Raw genomic sequence first — 23,615 nt, 5'->3', positions numbered from 1 at the left:
GTTTTGATTTCCGGAGTTCACTGAGTTACTTAGGCAACAACATTGCATAGGGATAAGAGGAACTTTAATCAAGACACTCACTGAGGCATTCTTTGGCAGATGATTCCATTGCAGAGAACAAGGATGCTGAGTAACCAAAACCGTTTTTCAATTTTTGGGGGAGATTTTCATGTTCCTTAATCCCCACTCCTGTGTTCAATTGTTAAAATAATATTGCTTAAAATATGGTAATTTTTGTGACTGGGGCAAATGGAGAAAAGAAGAGCAATCCATTGGACAAGTTTAAATAATTCTCAGCTACACTGAAAATGAGAAGATGAGTTTTGCCAAGCACAAAACTTTGTATAGGAGAGTCGACAAAAATATGTTTGGTAAATGATGGCTAAATTGATTAATATTTGGTTGACTGAGTGAAAGAAGAAATGATTCAATCAGTTAATTAGTTTTACAGATGTCAAAATTTGGAAATAACTATTTCATAATGAACTCTCAAATGCATAAACCATTATTTTTTTTAAATTTTGTTATCATTAATCTACAATTACATGAACATTATGTTTACTAGGGTCCCCCCTTCACCAAGTCCCCCACAGACACCCCATTACAGTCACTGTCCATCTGCATAGTAAGATGCTGTAGAATCACTACTTGTCTTCTCTGTGTTGCACAGCCCTCCCTGTGCCTCCACCCACATTATACATGCTAATCGTAAGGCCCCCTTTCTTCTCCCCCACCCTTATCCCTCCCTACCCTCCCATTCTCCCCAGTCCCTTTCCCTTTGGTAACTGTCAGTCCATTCTTGGGTTCTGTGATTCTGCTGCTGTTTTATTCCTTCAGTTTTTGCTTTGTTCTTATACTCCACAGATGAGTGAAATCATTTGGTACTTGTCTTTCTCTGCCTGGCTTATTTCACTGAGCATAATACCCTCTAGCTCCATCCATGTTGTTGCAAATGGTAGGATTTGTTTTCTTCTTAATGAAAATCTACACTATTAGGATAGGGTAAATCTATTTAAACCTCAAATCTCACTGGCCTTCCATGAAGTTGTTTCCTTGTTCACATCAAAGGTCAACAAAGATTGGGCTCCTTCCACAGAATGTGCCTCCAGTCAGGGCCCTGGGGCCCTGGATTCCTTCCATAGTGCTGCTCCACCATTCTGAAATATTTTGTTTCCAGGCCAAATGCAGGAGAAAGAGAAATGGAAGACAGCCCAGGTGGTTGTTTGTTTGTTTGTTTGTTTGTTTTGGTCAAGCCTGGAAGTGACTTTTATCACTTCTGCATACATTTCATTAGCCAAGCTCTTATTGTATAGTCCCTATCCAAGGGCAAAAGAGGCTGAGAATTGTAATTACAGCAAGAGAAATCATGACTGGTGAACATCTAGCTAGTCTTCATTCTGTCTATATGTGATTTCACTATGAATCAGAACACATCATTATTCTATAATATAAACATATGCTTGATCTAGCTCTGGTTCATGGAGGTCTTAATAAATTTAAGTAGAAGTGTGTGTGTGTGTGTGGGGGGGTGATTTAGAGTAGATATGAAGAAGATGTGACTCCCAGAGGGGGAACCTGCACATACATATATATGTAGTGAGGCCATAGAACATTGAGTGTTTTTAGAAATAAGAGAAGAGGAATCTGGGAAGATTTAGTTACAAGTTTTCTTTTTAAAGGAAGGAGAATATAGGCCAGATGACCTTTAGTAATTTCCACCAGCCATATAAGCCTGTGACATTTCTGTTAGCTCTCCAAATTATGTCCTAATTATAATATCATCAGGATGATACTATTTACACTTTACAGTATAAGTGAAAAAAATATCCAGAAGCTTTATTTATCAGTCTTGAGAATTCTTATAGTCAAAGAGTGTTGCTTTTAGCTATTCAGAATTATTTTTCCAATTGCTTACATGGCATAATAATAATAATAAAAACTTCGGATGTTTGCCACTGCCTTGGTCTCTTTATGCAAAATTATAAAGTACCTATAATGTATGTCCCGAAGTCCATGGTAATAAATCAACCACTTTATGGAGATGACGTGGTTGGGGGACCTAGCCTTGACACTCCTGTCTTTTTATTAAATTAAGGAAAATTCCAATATATTAAAACTTATCTCAAAGTTTCAGAATTTAGATAAGCCACAATGATTTTTAGTACATTCATTTATGTTTTTAATTTTGCTTGTTTCTATGGCCACTTATTAGAGTATTTCCTGTTTTTTGTATAAGGCTCAACTTTAAGTGTAAAGAGAAATAAGTTGAAAGAAAAATTCACCTGGTAGATAAGATATACTCAGAATTTCCCCTCCCCTCTTAAGATTAATGTCTTTTTTTGTTAGGTCAAGATCTTAGTCTGTTTTTTCATCTCATGGAAAAGTTTCCTCAAGTTAGTTCCAAGGACTCCACGCCCCCTTTAGCCCAACATTTCCAGACTTAACCCGAAAGATATTTTTTATACTTAGGTGGCAACACTTTCTACATTATGATCTACCTAATGTTATTTGTTACTAGGTAGCAAGCTTGCTATTAGGTAAAGATTATTTACCTAATATTTTCTGTTGCTGCAAATTACCACACATTTTGTGGCTTAGCTAATACCATTTCATCATATCATAATTTCTATGGATTAGAGCCAGGCATGAGTTAGCTGGGCGCTATTTCAGGGTCTCACCAGCCTGACATCTATATAATGTTTGGGGCTGCAATTTTATCTAAGGCTCAGGTCCTCTTTCACTTTCACACCGTTGGCAGAGTTCCCTTCCTTGCGGGGGTCTCACTGAAGCCTCCATGTTCTCGCTAGCTGTTGGCCGGGGACAATGCTCAGCTTGTCCTTAGCTTCTTGCCAGGTGGTCCTCTTCGCAGGCCCTCCTCACATGGCAGCAGACTTCTTCAGGTCTGCGAGAGTCTTTCTCTAGTCTGCTTGTCTGCTATAACGTAATTATGGAAGTTGAACCCAACACTTTTGCATGTAACTTGAACTAATGCAGTGCCCATCCTACAGTGCCCATCTCATCATATTCACAGATTTGGCTCACACTCAAATAAGAGGATTTTATAAGGTGTGTACACAAGGAACAGGAATCTGGAGGGCCGTATTAGAATTCTGCCTACCACAGAATGCCTTTAAATATTAGGGGAAATTTATCAGAGTTATTTTTAAACGATTACTAACAAAAACATCTTCTGCCGGTTTAAATTATTGCTGATAAACATTATAAGGTTTTAGTCAAAAATAGTGACATTGATTGATTGATTAATAACATTTCAACAAAGGCTTAAATTGTCTTAAAAAGATGCATAAAATACAGAAAAATAAGGTATAGTTTAAATAAGTAAGAAAATTAAAGTAGAAACTATGTTACTGTGTGAAGGCTTTATTTTGGGACTTTCATTTGGATTCAGTCTAATCATTAAAACAGCATACCCACCCCTTCTCTTCCACAGTGTTAATAACTTGTGTTTCCACATTGGATTGGCTTTTGAAAAAATAGGTCAAATGATAACATAGTTTGTAGGACAATGCAAGTAGTTGGTAGGAAATTCTTGAGATAATATTTGGGAAAAATAATGGCTATAACTCCTAGGTTCCAATATAAAATGAAACCACTGCCATTTAAAAAGTGGACTTAAAGAGACATCGTTCATTATATCTACCAACTGAGTTCCTATTTTGTGGTTTGGTAACATTCTACATAAATTGTACAATATATAAAATGTCTTTTTCATAATTATTCTAAAAGTCAGGAGTAATTATTATGCCCATTTTTTCCAGATGGGGAAACACATTCACTGAATGTTTTGCCCAATATTTACATAGCTACTAAATGCTTAACTCAGGATTTTCACCTATGATTCTTTAGACTCTAAGCCCATCTCTTACAATTACTATACAGTAGACCTTGCCATCTATGGATTCAAACTCTGCTATTTACAAACAAATGGGGCATTCTAAAGAAGGCAATATTGGTTGTTTTAAAAGAGAGATTTGTTATAAACATCAAGGCTGTGGTGGCTGAGCTTTGCAATTAGCCATAGAATAAACTGAGTACTAGTTTAGAATCATAATAGGTACTTATTAAATCTAATTGACATAATATTTGGATGGACTTGCCTTGTCTTTTTTTGTTGTTAAAAATTACTCTGTCATTTAAACCAACAATTAGTTGTAAGAAAGGTGTTTTTTAAACACTACAAAGAAGTATTGGATATGTCAGCAAATATGAGGGCTCTAATTTATGGTATGGAAACAACCCACCTGGAAACAGGAATTTTAAAAATCCGTGAGTCAGTTTCAATAAGTACTCCAGACACCACAAATGTGCTCACCCAGTAAAAGATTAAACTCCAGTAAAATGGAGATTAATTTATACTCTAAGTCTGTGAACAATAATCGTACCACTTTTTAAGGAAAGTGTGATTTGGTAATCTTACATCTATTCTCATACTTTAGGGCTTTTGTGCGAAGGTAGGATCTTGAAAATCTTACAAGGAAAAGCTCTTCAGTGTAAGGGTGTTATTCTTCTCAAAAAGAGTGACCCCAGTGCCTTAATGCTGATAAAGCTAAAATGTTCACTATTGTGAATATTCATATTCAGACTTTCTTGGATAATGATATAAAGTATATTTGAACAACACAATTAAAGAGATACCATCCCGCAGCTATTAGAATAATTCTTCCTTGAAATTAAAGTAGAGATCCTTTCAACTAAGTCAATCATATAGCTAACATTTTAAACATTGACTTTGAAAACTTTATAAATGCTAATGCACACATCCAGTGATATGTATTATATCTATTTAAAGAAGTGAGTTAAGAATTGTAGAGAATTAAGAGCAGTAATCAAGTTTTTCCACATTATTTTTAATAGATGTGGTTAAATGAGGCAAGAAGATAATGCATCTTTTTAAAATCCTATTTCCAGTTTATGTCTTTAGATTAGCATGTATTCAGCTTTTACTTCTATTGCTTTCATATGTGCTTCTGAAATGCTGTGGAAAGAAGAGTTTCTGTGTGGAACTAAAGGCTGGGTGCCTAACAAATTCAGGCAAATGAAAAAAATATTTATTAAATAGCTTTTATATGTAAGGGACAGAATCTGGTGTATTGAAAACAATGAAAAACACTGGATTCACACAAAAGTCCTAGTTTTGAGTCTCATGTCTGTAACCTATAAACTGTATATCTTTTCAGCAGCATATTATTCAACCTCTCTAAGCCAGTATTTCCTCATATGTAACATCAAGAGCATGACATCCACCTGCCTATTTTTAGCATCCCAGAATGTGATATGAGTGATGTAAAAAATCTTTTAAAACTGGCAAAATATTTTTAGATATAAAATGCATCCTCCTAAGGAAACATACTCTAATACTAAACTAAATGAGCCAGAAATCAATTATGTTAGTACTGTAACTATAAATGTGTGCATATGTATGTATATAGGTAAGCATAGTTACTCATCAGATAAACTTTAATTACAAATAATTTTTAAAGTGTCCTCCAGACTTGAATCCAATTGTATAACAATTAAAAAACCTTCCTGATAATGTACGTCATTTCCTATTTCATACTTCCTCTGAAATTACTAATTTCTTTTGTTGCTTTTACGTATTTTGTCTTTTATTCCCATTAAGAGTTAAGTAAATGCTTCTCTTTTAAATATATTTGGAATGAGAATGTGTGAATCTCCTTATGTCCATTGAATAAAAATATTAACATGAAGAAATTAAAGATACATTTTAGCAAAGACAAAATAAACTAGGTTCCTAACATTTATTTTACTTGGAAATTTACTAGTGAAGCAAAGCATGGTAGAAAACACCACATACCTTTACACATCATATCAAAGATATTCCATTGAGATGACTGTTGCAAACATTTTGATACATATTTATTTAGCAGAATCTGTTCAGTTAAATGGTGATGCAGAGACAGAAATGCAGAAATATATATGTTTAACTGTAAATTCTGGTCCTCTGTATCTCTATTTCTGTCTATAATAATTCTTGTACATTTTTGTAACTGTGATTGTTAACAATTTTAATATGCTTATTCCTTTTTAACGTTTACTGATTTGTCTGGTAATATCTATTGATTGTGTGACAAGTTATATTTAAAATACCTAATTTGGACATCGTTTTATCCCATTGTATATGCCATCGGGATTATTATATCTAAATCTTTGTTCCTTTATTTGACTTAAATTCCTAGAAGGGCATTTCTCATTGAAAAGGCAAGCACAGATTCTTGGCTTTTGATACCATAGCCAAACAGCCCTTCAAAATGCTTGTACCATCAACAGTAAAACCTATAGTGTGAGTGCCAATTTGTGATAAGTATGTATATGTATATATACACATTCCAATGTGATGTATTGACAAGTATTTTGTTTTCTATTTAATATACAGTTAATTTTTATCAGTGAGGCTATGTATCTTTGCAATTTGTTTTCCTATTGTATTTTTATTTTTGTGAATGAAATTCTGTCAGGGATATCTGTGACTTCTTGAATTTAGTTTCCATCTATTAAAATGACATGTTCACAAATTAATATTAATATTGTATAATTATCATATTCTGCATTGTGTTTTTTATTGTTTATGGTTATATTTGTACTAAAAATCTAGAATCAGTGTTTCACAGTTGTACACTAAAACTCAAAACTGATATAAATAGTTAAATTAAAAATAAGATATCAATACACAATAAAAACAATTGGGCATATGCATTAAGAATTGTGTACTTGTATCTACCTAGAAAAATAGATTTATAAGCATGAACTAGTTGAAAAAGGAAAGTATGCATAAAAATTATGTATATCTGAAAACTGAATTTTATTGAAATGGAAAGATGTTCACACCTACTCCTGGAGCTCCTGGCAAATATAGGCATAAGTGACTCTATTGCAGAGAATTTATAAAACCACTTGAAATATTATGGAGAGTGATTGTTTTTAGAGAAAAATCAGATGAGAGATATGCAGCAGGAAATTACTGATTACATCATTGGAACCACTGCTTTCATTAAATATTTCTAAATAATTTTAATGAGCAAATGATTGTGAATATATATTCAATTTTGTTTTTACAGTAATCATTTAATACAACTGATTTTTTTTTTACTTCAAATTAATCATACGTTATTTCCACATATAAGATATGAAGAAGTATTTCTACTAAAAGCTCTCAGAAAATCTTGGAGAGTATTGCATGAATCTTGTTACTGAAAAATAAGGTGCTATTCACAAGTCCTAAGATCCTGGTGAGAAAAGGTTGGTGGTTTAATCTTTGTGATGTTTCATACCGGGAACAATTTCCTGCCATCTTCCCTTCTCTCTCTGCCCACCGTCTCAAGTATCCAAGATGTGATGAAGAGTAGGTGCTACATGAATAGCTCAGCCTGAAATAGATTCTTTGAGAATCTGCTTAGTGGTTCTATTGTCCTGAGTTACATGTGAACCTTCTCTTAACAGCTAGAGGGGGTATTTAGAGACTAATTTAGTGAACAGATTTAGTTCTTCAAGTTCAAGGGTTTCTTATGTAAATATCTTGTTTGCCAGCTTGATAAGATAATACAGGTAGAATCTGAGATTGATTATAATATGTAGAAAGATATGTCTTACTTCAAGATGGTACTTTTAGGAAAATTATCTACTTTCCTTATGTTTACTTGGTGGGATATTTTCAAAATTTTTACTTTTAACGACAGCAGTAAGTTATAGTGAAAGTGCGTGGAGTTTGCAAGTGGAGGACCTGAGCTTTAATCCTCCTTCTGCCATTTATGTCAGTGTATTCTGTGTAAATCTGTTGAAGGCTCCACATGAGCATTTATACAATGGTAGTGTGGCAGTAGGACATTGAGAACTGCGCATACTTTACGGTCAAAAAGCATGTCTTTGAAGTTAAGATGCAGTACGAGTTTAGAATCTTAATCCTCAAACACTCAGTTTTTCATCTACAACAGGGTAAATAATGAAACCCACTTCCCTTCTTAGCATGATGCAAAACCTTATAGTAATGCTCAATAAAACTTTTGCTGGATTTTTCTTTTATTGTTTTCCTTCAAGAACTCGGGCAAATTAATTAGCGTAAACTTTATTATTATAGTTTCCTCAGAGAAAACATCATTCCTGAAGAGGCACATCTTTGCATTTCAAAGGGAAAAGTTTTAAAAACAACTTTTTAAAATGGAATTTGATATAATTCTGCTATCCATATCCTTTCATGCTGGATTATAGTATGAAAGATTAATGTATATTTTAATAACATTGGGTATATTTTATGTAAAGTTCACAATAAGGATTGCTTTAATATGCTAAGTATAGCAGATCTTATAAGTGACAAAACAAATTGTGATTGCATACAGTTTTCTAGAATTTAAAATACCTTCAACATTTAATGGTATAAGGGTATTCACTAAGGCCCAACTAAAGTTTCTAAAAATATAACACCATATATTTTATATCTTGTAAAACATCAGGGCATCAACTACTAATTATGAAATGTTTCGTTATACTTAAAAGAGTCTTTAATAAATGCTATATTGGTTTGAGTATGCCTTAATGAATTTTTTAAATATAATTTCCCTTCTAAAAGATAATCAGTAGTCAAACTTTAATTCAGAAGAACATGTAGAAATTTGTTAGGTTTGCAGAATATATGGACTCTGTCAGAAATGATCACCACATATTTAGACAGATTTGTTTCAGCTAAAACTCATTCCTGAGTTTTATCTTTACTTTTTCATTTGTTCATATCATTTTGGTACTTTATTTTGATAGCTAGTATCATCTTTTTTCATTCTTAGAACATTGACTAGCACAGTATTTGAAATAATACAAGCGTTCAATAAATACTTATTGAAAGAATAAGTAAATGATAAAATGCCTAGATGGGTGACTAAATCTTCTTTAGAGCTGAAAAAAAAATCATTATCTGTCAACATAAAGTTTAAACCACTGGATAAAATTGAACACTTTTTTTTTTTTCTACTTGCTCTTATCCAGAGTGAAATATGTACATGTTCAGATTCTGTCTCCCTCTGCCTGTCCATACTATTAAGAAAGATAAACAGAAACAGTGTTTTATCTTTTCACTTCTGCCCTATTTCTGGCCATGAGAACTGTCACAGTGATCTATTAACATTGTGAATTTCTTTCTTCAATTCAAGTGACAAGATTGCTGTTTTTGAAATAAGGTCTATCTTTTCGTTACAGGCACAATGAATGATTAAAGGTTTCAGCACTGAAATTACTAACCCTTTGTCTAAGAATATAGGCAATCTTAAAGTTGACTTATTGCAATAAGAAGAAAAAGTAGAAATTTTACCTCATCTGTCTTGAAAATGTACAGGGCATGATATGATGGGTCATAATGAAAGGCAGTGTTTTGGGTTTTTTTTCCTACTATCAGTGGAAATTTCCTTTATGAATCAGAGAAGTGATTTATCCCAAGTCCAACTGTTAAGAAGGAAGAATTGAATGAAGGCCTATAATCCCTTTATTCTTGTCCTATATGAAATTTCTAAATATGTATACTTTTATTTTGCTTTGTTAGCTGAGGTTAAAACTAAAATCCCTGTTTTTCTAACATATTAATTCCGCTTTTAATAAAACAAATTTTACTTTGTTTTGACCTTCCTGGGAGAACATATAGAGGCCGCAGAAAGACATGCTAAATAATTCAAAAGAATAGCTTCTTATCATGTAACATGGTGATCAAAATAATTTTAGATTTAACTTATAGAGAAACTATCAGCATTTTAAAATAGCAAATAAATTTAAAACTTCCTTACTTCATTGAGAATATTATTACTCTTTTCTCAAACTGAAGAACGAAATCAAATTGTGACACTGGTACTAGTTATGCAAAGGCCATATAATCTGGCTTTGTTATATAAAACTTCATAGTCCTAAATTTTTCTGTGTAGATTTAGGCAGACTCATACCTTTATATAAAATGTCATCCTGAAAATACCAACTAAATTTAAATATGAGAGAGTTGAGTAACAGATTTGCTTTTTTTTAAGATTCAAATCCCAAATTGCTAAAATATGACTAACTATATATATATAATATAACATACACAAATTTCATGAAAATGATTTTTAGCATAGAATTTTTCAAAATAAAATATTTCCCAGTTATTCGATATTTAAAACAGATAAAGTTGGGCTGCTATGGCTGGAGAAGGAAGTGGGAGGTTGGGTAGAAACTAAGGGTTAGCCTCATCTGCTTGTCCCTCTTTTCCATATGTAAATCAACAGACTTCTGGAAAACAATATAAAAATCATTATAAAAACCTATTCAAAGTACTATACATACATTTTTTTCTTTGAAATAGCTCCTCTAAATGTGTCTATCAGGCAGATGATAACTCTGGGTGATAACTCAAGTGAAGAACTCCTTTTATTGAAGTATTCACCATCAGAACCATTGCTATGTAATTTATAGTTTAATTTTCAATGAAAAAATAAAATCTAGATTTATTGATACTTGCCTTGAATTTGGACTGGCCTGTGATTTGCTTGACAAATAAAATGAAGGAGAAATGATGTCATGAGATCTGGAGAACTAGGCTTTAAGAGATCTTGCAGCTTCTATGTTATATGCAGCCATAGCAACATAAAAAGGCTTAGGATGAATGACCACTTGGAGAAAGAGGGTCCAGCTGTCTCAGCTGAGCCAGGTCCCCAGCTTACTCACTACCTAAAGGCAGAAGCACAAAAGAGCCTAGGTAGGTAATCACTTTCTCCTTTCCTGAGACATGGACTGGGCAGGTGACAAGGATCTTTTGGGTACTGGACCTGTGTGACTATCAGGGTTATTCAGTGTGCCTAAAAATAAATCAGTGTGTTTGCATTGTGTATCCAGATACAATAGTTAATGCATCCTGAGTATCATTATTTCTAGAGGGATCAAGGTATTGTATAGTCTGTAAAACCAGACAGGTAATTATGACTTGATCATATGCTTGTCTGGACTGCTCAATTTAATCAGATTACCAGAAAATCAGTCAAATACATTTGTCTGCAAGAAACAGAAACTTTGCCTCATACTGGCTTAAATATTAAGGAGAAGAATTAATTCATATAAATGTTTATCCAAAGTTAGAACAGAATCAGGATCAGTAGATGTAGCTATTGAAAAATATTCTAGAAGTCTCTGTACTTCCTGCCAAACTACCATCCTGAATATTACTTTCTTTCTAGGGCTGATTGCTTCATGATCATAAAATGGCTGCCAGCAACAACTGGGGCCAAGACTTCCTCATTTACAGAATGTGGGAATGAATTACTCCTGAGGAAAAACAAAGTATTAGAAACTTTTCCAAAATTTTCCAGAAAATATTATATCTCATTCCACCTATTGGGCTATGGGTCCACTCCTTATCCTGTCACCAGCAAAGTAGATGGAATTTCTCTGATTAGGAATACTTTATCAGGGTCAAGCCCTGGAGTTTAGATGGGATCAGTTTTCCTTGAGTCCCATAGGTTGCCTGAAAGAATGTGGAGGCAGATATCTTGAGGAGGAGGATAATGAATGTTGGGCAGTAAAATAATATTCACAACAGTCTATTTGTTCTGGCTCTCAAAACGTTTGTAGTGGTCGGTATTTCAAGAGCGTCTGTCTGTGCAGAGTGGCCATTCTATCCAGTTCCTCATTGTGTCTGGAGTGCTTATTCTGTCTGAGCCTGCATTTCTCTCATATATTCTTTTTTTGTTTTTAATTGAGGTCTAATTGACATATAACATTGTATTCATTTCAGGAATACAACATAATGATTCTGTATTTGTATATACTGCAAAATGATCTCCACAATAAGTCGAGTTAACATTCATCATCATAGTTACAATTTTTTTTCTCGTGATGAGTTTTAAGATCTACTCTCTTGGCAGCTTTCAAATTCACAGTAGCCTGTAACTTTCAAATATGTAATACAGTATTATTACCTATAGTCACCGTGCTATACATTACATTTCCATGACTTTTTTTAACACTGAAAGTTTGTACCTTTCTCATATATTCTTGAATATAGACGAAGTCTTATGAGTGGATTCTGAGGGGGATTTGAAAGTGAGACAGATTTCTTAGAATCATTTTAGCACGCAGGCTTCATAACCTAGCATTATCCTTTAGTCCAGGGAACTCAGTCCTTTTAGCGGTCAACTTCCCTAATCCCTCCCAATGCAGTCAGTCCCACATCCAGGCTTCTATGGAGTGGTAAATCGGATCGGCCATGGACCATGGATTATACATGCTCTTCTCCCCACATCGGCACTTCTCATCCTGTGACCTCAGTCCATGTGAGTGGCAGGGCTTCTCCCGCAGGTGGGCTTCCCTTTGCTGCTGACCTCCGCCGCAGCCTTGTTGCCAGAGAACCCCAGATTCTGTGTTCTGCACAGCCATTCTTCCCAGCCATTCTGGGTTTTGATCATGAAGAATGTTTTGAGGAATTATTGGATCAAACTGATTTATAATGTGTCTTTTTACCTCCACATACTAGTTCTCTGACCCTAGGAAAAAACTCTTGACCTCTCCAAGCCTCAGTTTCCTCATCTGTAAAAATTAAGATAATAGTACATTATAATTTTTTGTTTGAGGTTTGAGTGAGTTCATGTATATAAAGCCGTTTAGTGCTTAGTACCGATTAATGGCTGAGTGTGTACTAATTAGTGTTCTCCCTCTTTCTTTCTTTCTCATACATACACACACACACAGCTACACATATGTAGAATGATACACACACACACACACACACACACACACACACACAGTTATACATACATAAAATGTTCAGATCTATTTTCCCAAGGTTCAGATTTATCTTGTTTCCATGTCATCACTGATTGCTATATGTTCATTGATTGGATCGACTGAGGTAAAAACCCAGCTTTACTGAATCTGGGGAAATATACTTAAAACCGTAACCAGCTGAGTCTCAGAGAAACACGGCTAAGCACTTTTTATAGAGAGATAACACCACAGTTCGTTAAGTCAACTAGATTTGAAACCTCAGAGTAATTGTTTACCAGTCCCTCTTCTCCACAACCAATTAATTCCTAAATCCCACAAATTTTCCTTCTGTAAACTCTTTCCCATCTGCCCCTGCTCTTTGATTTCCAGTTCTCTTGTCCTAGTGCTGACCTGCATTCACTCTTTCACAACCTAGCTTATTGTCTCTGTTCCACTTTTTTAAAAACAATTCCAACTTATTCTACAGATCAATTATTCCATTTCCTCTTTTCATTTGACATAGCTCTTATGTAATTGGGATAATATGGTTTTTGTCAATTTGGCTTGCTGAATCATAGTAGTTATTCCTGATAACTTCAGTTTCCACTTTGGAAACTGGGTATGTCTGTGTGCTTTGTTCCCAGTTTTATTTTCTGTAGAAGAATTATTAATATAGAGGGGAAAAATGCTGCTTTCATACATAGCTACAAGTCAAGATAGTCTCACAATTTTAGCTCCTTTAGATTAATATTACCTGAATTAAAATCACAGCTCTGAAATTTATTAACTGAATGACAGTAGACAAATTTACTAATGCTTTTCTATGTCTTTAGTGAAAGTGGCAGCTTTGAAGATCTGAGTTATCTTTGGAGTCATTCCCTCTTTTCTTGAAGAAATATGCATGCTGTATCTTCTGTAGAATTTCTGTTTATGGCTTCTACCGAGATGCCTGGTTACCATGATGGGTAATCCCTATTTGGAAGGATTGCCCAGCCACACCATTGTCTCCCCAGGACATGCCTTATCATTTTTTTGCAATATGTATAGGATGAGAATTTTCCCAATATTTCAGCTCTGGTTCCTTTTTCCTTAAGAATTCCTTCTTTAATGCAACTTTCTCACATTTTCTTGTAAGTAGTAATGGGAACCCAGGCTACATCTTTAAGACTTTGCTTAGCATTCTCTGCTAAGTATCCAAGTATCCACTTCCATCACGTTCTTCTTTCCCCAGAATTCTGGAACAAAATTCAGTCAAGTTACCTCCCACTTTATTACCAGGATTGCCTTTCCTCCAGTTTCCAATAGCGTGTTCCTCATTTCCACCTGAGATTTCACCAGAATCAACTTTATTATTCATATTTCTACTAACATTCTGTTCATAATGATATATGTATTCTCTAAAATGATAGCTTTCCCTACAGCTCTCCTTTCTTCCTAAGCCTTCACCAGAATTGCCTTTAACATCCATATTTCTACCAGCAGTTCCCTATGCAGCCTCAGCCTTTTCTAGCATGCACCTCGAAACTCTATCAGCCTCTGTCATCCATCCCCAATTCCAAAGAAACTTACATTTTTTATGTATTTGCTACAACAGCACCCCACTTTTGGTACCAAAATCTCTATTAGTCTGTGTAGGCTATTATAGCAAAATACTACCAGCTGAATGCCTTAAACAACAGAAATTTATTTTCTCAGAGTTCGGAAGTCTAGAAGTGCAAGGTCATCAGAGATGGTTTCTGCTGAGACCTCTCTCCTCCACTTGCAGACAGTGCTTTTATGGTGTGTGCAAAAAGTGTGGTCTTTTCTGCAAGTGAGAGCTCTGGTGTGTCTTCTTATAAGACACTAGCTCTATCAGATGAGTGCCCCACCCTTATGACCTTCATCTTAATCATCTCAGAGGCTTTGTCTCTAAATACAGTCACATTGGGGGGGGGAAGGACTTCAGCATATGAGTTCTGGGGGGAATACAATTCATTCCATAACAGTTATGCTTTAAAACTTCTTCCTGGTTTGAAAATCAGAAACTCTTTCATTCATAATTTTTCATTATTTTTTGTAACTCCACAGGGAAAATAAGTTCCTAGCCTGGGGCAAATTACCCTTGAGGCGGAAATCAGTCAAAGGGAGAAATAAAGTGGGAGAACACTGTTTATTGCTTACAAGCAATCATCCACCTCTGCTCACCTGTGTCTCTCTTGACACTGCTGTAAAAAGGGACCCCACCAAACCTCTCTGGTCCAGATATGCCCTTGAGCCCCGACCCTTGTAATCACCTACTGATATGGAGATGGACTACCTCTCTCCATATTGATATGGCGATGCACTAAGGCCAGGTGAGGGAGTCTGGAAATATTGCAATTTTACCCACAATTTCCCATGATTTTAATTATTAATTTTCATTTTGTATTAATCAGTTTGGACAGGGCTACACTGTGTTAACAGGTTTTGAATTATTGGTACCCCAAATACTATTGATTGTGACAAATAGCAGCAAACATTTATTGGTTTACACTTAAAATATATACATATTTATATTGTATTCTATGTTGCATAATATTAGAATTAAGATGTTAGACATCTTATAAAACATAGACAAAAATTACAATTTAGAAAGTGTAAGATTTGATTCAATAGAAGTTTTAATATGTCTTTTTTCACTCCCCTTAAAGCATGTCCACTGTTGGAGACAGCTGCTCCAAGGGACATTATTTTTATGAACATCAAATGTAAGAAGACAAAGAGCTGCTGACAGCCCCCTTTCATTTCGGCCACATTACCTGGGGAGTGTCTGCCTCTCGGTGTTTGCAAGGATGTAATTGTTACTGATCAAGACAGAGCAATGAGTCTGCTGCCTCACATGCCGAGTGAAGAAAATGCTAGATACCCTTCTGGAGCTTGTAACTCCCAGCACCCCAGAGGTAGAAGGACCAACCAGGTGAGTCAGACTGCCATTATACATTTCTTTTTTTTGTTGTTCATGTATGCGATTCTGGCTCAGAGAGACCTTCAGGTGCTATGTGAGCCAAGAATTTTATGGTGAATCTATAGGGGTTTTTGAGTTTCATGCCAAGTGCATTTTGTGTCTGCAAATGAAAAACACTGGTGGCAGTTTCTCCACCTTTCTCTTCCCTATTCATTTCAAGAATTGAAATGAAGCCAGTGGCTCCAAAAGACTCATTCCGGAGCTATAGTAAACCGCACATTTGTTCCCATACCTGCCTGCAGCTCTCTCCAGAGAATAGCCCCTTGTCTTTCTTTTTTTCACCATCCAAATATTTTGAGAACACTCTCATCATCAAATTCTAACCAAAATCATATGGCCAAGAAAACTCTGGAAAAAGCAGAAGATTGCTTGTAATGGTGTGTCAGTGATGCTTGGTTAAACAGGCAATACAACTCAGACACCACATCAGAGACAGTGAGCCAGTCGCATTGTCCTACGGTCTGCTCATCGATGTTTCCTAGCAGTTGCTGCTGTGTTCCGACTCTGCTTGTGCAGTTATCTCTGTGGATGGTTGTCGAACAGAAGTGTATGAGCCAAGGAAGTCCGCTGAGCAAGCTGCTCGTGTTTACAACTTCCCCTCCTGTATGTCTGTGCTACTTATTACACTTCATTTGGCTACGTCACTCCACTTTGATTTATAGCAAAAGCAGGAATTAACATTTATAAGATGTGATGTTAAAACATGCATTTATTCTTCTAAAAATAAGTTTTCAAAATAGGTATGTCATTGCTAAATAAGGATAAATAGGTAAACTGTTTACATATTCTCAGTATAAAATTTTATGAATCCATTATTCAGAAAAGAACAATTTACATCTTGAAATATTAAAAAAAATAACTTTAATAACTCATCTCAATAGGAGGGCTACCAATTTTCCCTGTTCTAATTCGTGGATGCCTATAATTTCACTTGACTTTCCATTATCAAAAAATACTGCTGTGAATGCTTATTACCAAAAGCAATTGAACACCACAAAATGGCCAAAATGTAAATAGGTAACATAAAAGAGAGGAAAATAAACCACTCAAATATTTCAGTACACATACATGCTATAAGAGAAATATTCAAATTAATCTTCTCCCAGGAGCCTAATAAAATGTACTATTTAAAACATAAAATAATTGGGAAAAGAATATACCTCCTATTTATAGTCAGCACTGTCATTACAAAATGTAAAAGTCTTCAAGTATATATTAAGGAGAATGTAAATGCAACATGCTATTTTTAGCGTGACGTAATTAATATGTGCAACAGGTAGGATGTATATAAACTTTATGGCTTTCCTTTTATAAGAACCCATTTGTATGCACTCCCTATTGGGTTTGTCAGAAAAAAATCTATAGTAAAACATTCTCAAATTATCTATAAAGTTAATGAAGACATTCTAAAAAGCTCTACTATATAAATAAACCAGCTCTACTATATAAATAAGTTCTACTGCTTGAATTTTCTAGATTGGTTACATGCAGACATAACTACAAAATTCCAATGAAATCTTCCTTGTCTAATAAAGTATCTAGAATCCACACCAATGACTTAGGATGCAATTTAGACATGGTTACTTTCTCAAAATAAAACATACAATATTATTGAAAATCTCTTAAAATACATGTTGCAGAAAAACTAAATTACTTTTTTTCTGCCACTGTTCTGAGTCAGCTGTAATTTGCTCATGAAAAACTGAGAATATGTACCTCAGTAAATACTATCAAAACCTTTTTAAAGGTCACATAAAGTAGTTAAATTAAGTGGTAACCACAAAAGTTAATGCTGCCTGGCAATCATACTTTATTTCCCTAGTCCATCATTTTCCAACTCTTCTAAGGTATGATTTCAAGTGCTTTTCCCTCCCTCCACAAATGCCCAATATATCCACTCCAATATGCACTCCAAATGCATTCTTACAATCTACCTAATGAACTGAAGCAACCAGGAGAGATCTTCCACAAATTACCACCACCATCTCTAACATCCACCAGCCTCTCTAATCACAGTTTCACCCTCTCCTGTTTAATCAAACTACCCTAAATCTCATCCTTTGTTAAACCTCTTAAAGGCTATCATTCCAGCCATTCTACCATCTCCTATCCAGATCATCAAATTTTCCTTCTCTTCTAGGTCATTCTTATGAACATATACACATGGCATATGATTCTCATCTTATTAAACTCACAGACCCCAATGCTACCTTTGCTACTCTTATCTCCTATCCTTAGTTTCCAGCAACACTCCTCGGTTGGTAGAATACACTTCTGTTTCCTGTGACTTAATGCAACTTTCTCTGAAATGTATGCCAACCAAGATTTTGCCTCTGTGTGGTTCCAGAGATATGACTTCCAAAGTCCAATGATCAAATCTAAAGTGTCATGTTACTTTATCTTTCTTGGCTGATTATCCAGAACAAGCATTCTTTCTACCTGAAAATACTGTATTCACTTGTGTTCTGGAACACTATATTCTCCTAGTTCTCCTCTTGTTTTGCTTTCTACTCCTAAGCCAATCAGTCAATCAATCATTCTACTAATCTATTTTTATCAAGTCCTCTTAATGGTAATTTAATTATTTGCTTACTAAAACATGGCTGATGCCATAATTGTGAACATAGCTACTGATCAAATTGTGAATCACTCATAGTTTGATGAATACATTTTACAAAGGAAAAGATACGGCAAAAATATTGTATCAGTTATTGCACTGCAGTCTTTAACAACAGTTTTTGATTTCCAGCCATTTAGATTAGGTAAATACTTTTACTCCCATATCTGAAAATCTCCAGTAGAAATATTCTGGTAATACAAACTAGTTTGCTATGCACCCAGTATAATCAATGATTTGTAATATAAAAATGGACAATCTCCAAAATTTTTCATACCATGTGATTTTATCTGTTACTAACCTTCTAAGCTCTATGAGGTTGTTTCACAAAAATGTACACACAATATGTATTCCAAACTCTGTTATTAACATCTTGGGCCAGAAATGAACTTATGGGGGAGAAAATAGAGAGTTAGATTTCTGTTGTTATGAATTGTCAATGTGCAAGCTTTTATTCATATTCTTTTCTATTCTTTTAAGTATTACAATTCAATTAGATGATTAATCTCTTTCTCAAGAAAATAAAATCAGCTTTCACTTATAGAACTGCTTAGATATTTTTATTTTAGAAAATGCATAAAATCACTAAGTTGGGAAGAACATCATAGAAAACCTAATCACTTTGCAGCATTTCATTCTCAAGTCCAGTGTGTTCTTTTTTTCAAGGTCATTGATAATTTATGTTTAATCTGTTAATATCCAGGACATTTGTTACATGTGGCAGTTTCCTCTTACTTTACATTTAATGTTATTGATATTTCAATTCACATTGTCCAATCTACTCAGTCTTTTACATCAAGAAAATATGTGACACAGTTGCCTTCGGGATGGATTTAGTCTTGAAAATCAGTATTATTGATTTTCGATCAAATGACTTTTCTTTTTCACTACAATTTCCCATATAAAGGAGTTAATTGGACTCCAAAATACTTAGTTTATGCCATTACTTAAGGGGATGCTTAAGAATTTGCGAGGACAGCAAATCTTTCACTTTTTCCTTAAATATTACTGGGGAAAGATACAAAAACAAAGACATTTTTTTTTTCTGGATAAATAGGGTTTACATGAGCCTAAATGGAAAACTAGACTTCATTCCATTATTTTTGGTTATATTTGAAAACATTTCTCCAATAATGTGATTTCCCTATCTGAATATAAGTACAAAAAAGAGGATTTATCTGTTTATGATGGATAGTACCATCTTAGTAAATTTAGGCATGTAAGTAATGACTAAATTGCCATCTCACTTCTAAGTTATCGAAACTGCATATGAGCGGAAGGAGTCATTTTTTTCAGGCCATCAGTATGAGACCAGCTCCAACCTTCAACCACAAACATAATAAAAATCCCATTATAAAAAAGATAGTCTGAAAGTTTGTCCTGTTCTCAAAATTCACTATAAATACTAGTTACAAATCAACTTAGTGGCAGAACTAAGGTATGTCATTTTGGTCTTGACATTTTCTTTTTCAAAATGATGAGGTGCTGAAATAAACAAAAATAACCTTATTTCCCCCTTTTTCTGTATTCATAGTTTCTCTGCAGTAAAACTGGAGAAATTTAACTCACTGCATCTTAATACATCTTGACTGTTTTGTTCTATAAATAATCCATTAGTATAATAAAGCATACTTTAGATTGAATTGAGTAGGCTTTTATATTATTTCTAGCATTATTGTTGATTCTTGTACAAATAGTTTGAAAGTTAAGATCAAAAAGAAAGTTTTTTTAAAATATACTCTATGATTTTAAAACAGTTTAGTGATAAATTGTCAAGATAGTATAGAGTTCCCATATACCCCAAACCCAGTTTCCCCTACTAACATTGTCATAATTGATCACAATTTTCCATAATATTCCAATATTGATAAAGTATTTTTAACTAAAGTTCCTAGTTTATTCAAATTTCCTTAGTTTTTCCTTCATGTCATTTTTCAGTTCTAAGACCTCATTTATGATACCCTGTTACATTTGTTTTGTTTCCTCTGCTCTCTTTGCTTTTCAGACTTTGTTTTTGGTGACCAGTTTTGAATAGTAGTGGTCACGAATTTTAATTGCAATTTATCTGTTGTATTTCTCACGCTCAGACTGGTGTCATACGTTCTTGGTTGGAAGACCACAGAGGTAGCTCCATTCTTACTGCATCATCAGAATGGTACATACTATCACCTGATTTATCACTTAAAGTGTTAACCTTTATAACCTGGCTGAGTTAGTTTTGTAAGATTGGTCTACTGAATGGTTCCCCTTCATTTCTTTCTATTTCCATATTGTATTCTTTGGGAGGAAGTCACTAGGATCAGACCATACGTAAGGTGTGGGGAGTCGTGCTCCAACTCCTTGAGGGAAGTATATCTACTTGGCAGTCTCCTGCATGAGAGACTAATCTCTTCCCTACTTACTCATTTGTTATTTTATTTATATCTGTATGGACTCATGAATATTTGCCTTACACTTTGGGTTATAATCTAGTATTGCTATATTTATATCATTGCTTAGATTATTTCAGTTTTGGTCATTTCAGTTAGTTCCTGTGTCCCTTTGACATATCCCAAACATTGTGGGAATATATATGTATGGGTGTGTGTGTTTTGTTTTTTTTAAATATTTTATTACTTCCTGGCTCTGCAGAACAGTTCAGCCTCATCTTGTACTGCCCTTCCCCAATACTAGAATCAGCCATTTCTCTAAGGAGTTTCATTCCTTTTTATTGAAAAATGGTTTTAGAAAAAAACTAAGATCTGAGTGTGGGGTGTGCTTATTCCTTCTTGGGGTGTTGTCATTTCTAGGCCCTCTCAAATGGCAGAGTAATGAAATAAATATGTGTATACTAATCTATGCATATACATATATCAGCATATAAATTTCTATGAGTAGCCACCTGTGTCTATTTTAAGCTAAACAATAATTATATTTGTATTCCTAATCCTAATCCATTATCATATTGGTATCCTAGAATTAGAGCCCCTCCCTTATCAATGGGGACTCCCACATGTGCCATCCATTTACCCAATTGTTCTATTCCAGTATAAAAGAGAGGAGTAACAGAATTGCTAATTAGTACCCTATGGAAAACAATTTTATCAACAAGAGTACAGTGCTGGTATGCAGTATCTTTAAGCCATGGATTTACATAATCTACTGACTGCCAAAATTAGTTATGTCAACACCTTTCCTTTGGCTTACCCTCTTCAGTAAGTTTGTTTCAAACATCTGTAATGCAATTAGATGCTTTTGTTATAGTGATCACACTATTCAGGGATCTACTGCCCTCTTAGATGATATTTTTTTATTGAAAAATGGTTTTATTTGTTACATTCATACATTAAGTTTCACTGTTTGTGCTGTAGAATTATATGGATTATTATAAAGGGTAGCTTCATGTATCCACCAATACACTATTGTACAGAATAGTTTTACTGCCCTAAAGATAATTCCCTGTACTTCATCTTTCCTACTTTCTGCCATCCACATAAAACCCTGGAAACTGTTTATCGTTTTTCTGTCTACATAGTTCTGCCTTTCTAGAATGTCCAATTTAATCACAGAACAAGCCGTATTTTTAGACTTCTTTCACTTAGCAGTATGTATTTAAGGTTCTTCAATGTAATTGTGGCTTGATAGCTCATTTATTTCTCTCACTGAATATTTCATTGTATAGATGTACAACTATTTGTTTTTGGTTCACCTAGTGAAGGACATTTGGTTGATTCCAGTTTTTGGTCATTATGAAAAAAGATGCTATGAACAGTTGTAGGTTTGTGGTAGGATATAAGTTTCTAATCAGGTGTGAAAATACCTGAAAGCATGATTACTATATCATATTTTAAGACATTTTTAACCTTTTAAGACACTGTCACACTATACTCAAAAGTCATTGTGCTATTTGGCATTTCTACAAGCAATGAATCAAGGGATTGTACAACTTGCATCCTTCCCAGCATTTGGTTTTGTTACTTTTTGCATTTTTAACTGTTTAATAGGTATGTAACGGTATTTCATTTAATTTGCAGTCCATAAACATGAAAATGTGCTGCTTTTCTGATGTTCATCTGCCATCTGTTCATCCTCTTTAGTGAGATAGTTCCTCTTATGAGCATTTTTTATTTTGGTTGATCGTACTGTTGAGTTTTAAAAGTTTTAGGATGGTTTGGTCAAAAATCTTTGTCATATATGTTTTCCAAATAATTCCTCCAAGTTTATGGCTTGTCTTTTGACACTCTTAGTAGTGCCTTCCATACAGCAGAAGTTTTAAAATTTAATAAATTCCAGATTACCATTTTTTCTTTTATGGTTCATGTGCTTTTGGTGTTGTGCCAGCAGACCTTGGAGATACTGTGGGATCAGTTCCAAAGCACTGCAATAAAGAGAATATCACAATAAAGAAAGTCAAGTGAAATTTTTAGTTTCCCAATGCATGTTTGTGTCATAGTTTAGTCTCTTAAGTATACAATAACATTATGTCTAAAAACACAAAGTGTACTCCTTTTTACCTTAATTAAAAAATACTCTATTGCTAAAAGCTGCTAGCCATCATAGGAGCTCTGAGTGAGACAAAATATTCTTCCTGTTGGACAGTCTGGCCTCCATGTTGGGGCTCCTGACTCTTCAGGGTGGTGGTTGCTGAACCTTGGGGTGGATGTAACAATTTATTAAAACAAAACACTAATAAAGCTCTTTGCATTGATTGACTTTTCCTTCCACAAACATTTTTTCTATAGCATGCTGTTTTATGCTGTTTGATAACATTTTACCCACAGTAGAACTTCCTTCAAAATTGGAGTTAATTCTCTTGAACCCTGTTGTTGCTTTAACAACTAAGTTTATGTAATATTCTAAATTCTTTGTTGTTATTTTAACAGTCTTCACAGCCTCTTCATCAGGAGTAGATTCCATCTTGAGAAATCATTTTATTTATCCTTGCATAAGAAACAATCCTCATTTGGTAGTTTTATCATGAGATTGCAACAATGCAATCACATCTTTAGACTCTACTTCTAATTCTAGTTCTCTTGCTATTTTCACTGCCTCTGTGGTTACTTCCTCCACTGAAGTTTGGGACTCCTTAAATTCATCCTTAGGGGCTGGAGTCAACTTATCCCAAATTCCTGTGAATGTTTATATTTTGGCCTCTTCCCATGAATCATGAATGCTTTTCATGGCATTTAGAAGAGTGAATCCTTCCCATACAGTTTTCAATTAACTTTTCCCAGATCCATCAGAGGATCACTAGCCAGGGGAGCTATTACCTTACAAAGTGTATTTCTTTCACAA

At 34.4% G+C, this 23,615-nt stretch overlaps 1 long non-coding RNA gene across 1 annotated transcript in view; it reads left to right on the top strand.

Annotated features, from left to right (window-relative positions):
* The first annotated feature begins 15,420 nt into the window (after nucleotides 1-15,420).
* LOC118927656 (uncharacterized) overlaps nucleotides 15,421-23,615 on the top strand; it is a 240,672-nt gene continuing 232,477 nt past the window's right edge. The window contains exon 1 of the long non-coding RNA XR_005030909.2: nucleotides 15,421-15,676. This is a non-coding gene — a long non-coding RNA (uncharacterized LOC118927656). The remainder of the gene's footprint in view (nucleotides 15,677-23,615) is intronic.

Source organism: Manis pentadactyla, chromosome 16 (genome assembly GCF_030020395.1).
Source record: "Manis pentadactyla isolate mManPen7 chromosome 16, mManPen7.hap1, whole genome shotgun sequence".
Lineage (NCBI taxonomy): Eukaryota > Metazoa > Chordata > Mammalia > Pholidota > Manidae > Manis > Manis pentadactyla.
The sequence above is the reverse complement of the archived record's forward strand: the minus strand, read 5'-3'. Positions and strand labels throughout refer to the sequence as shown.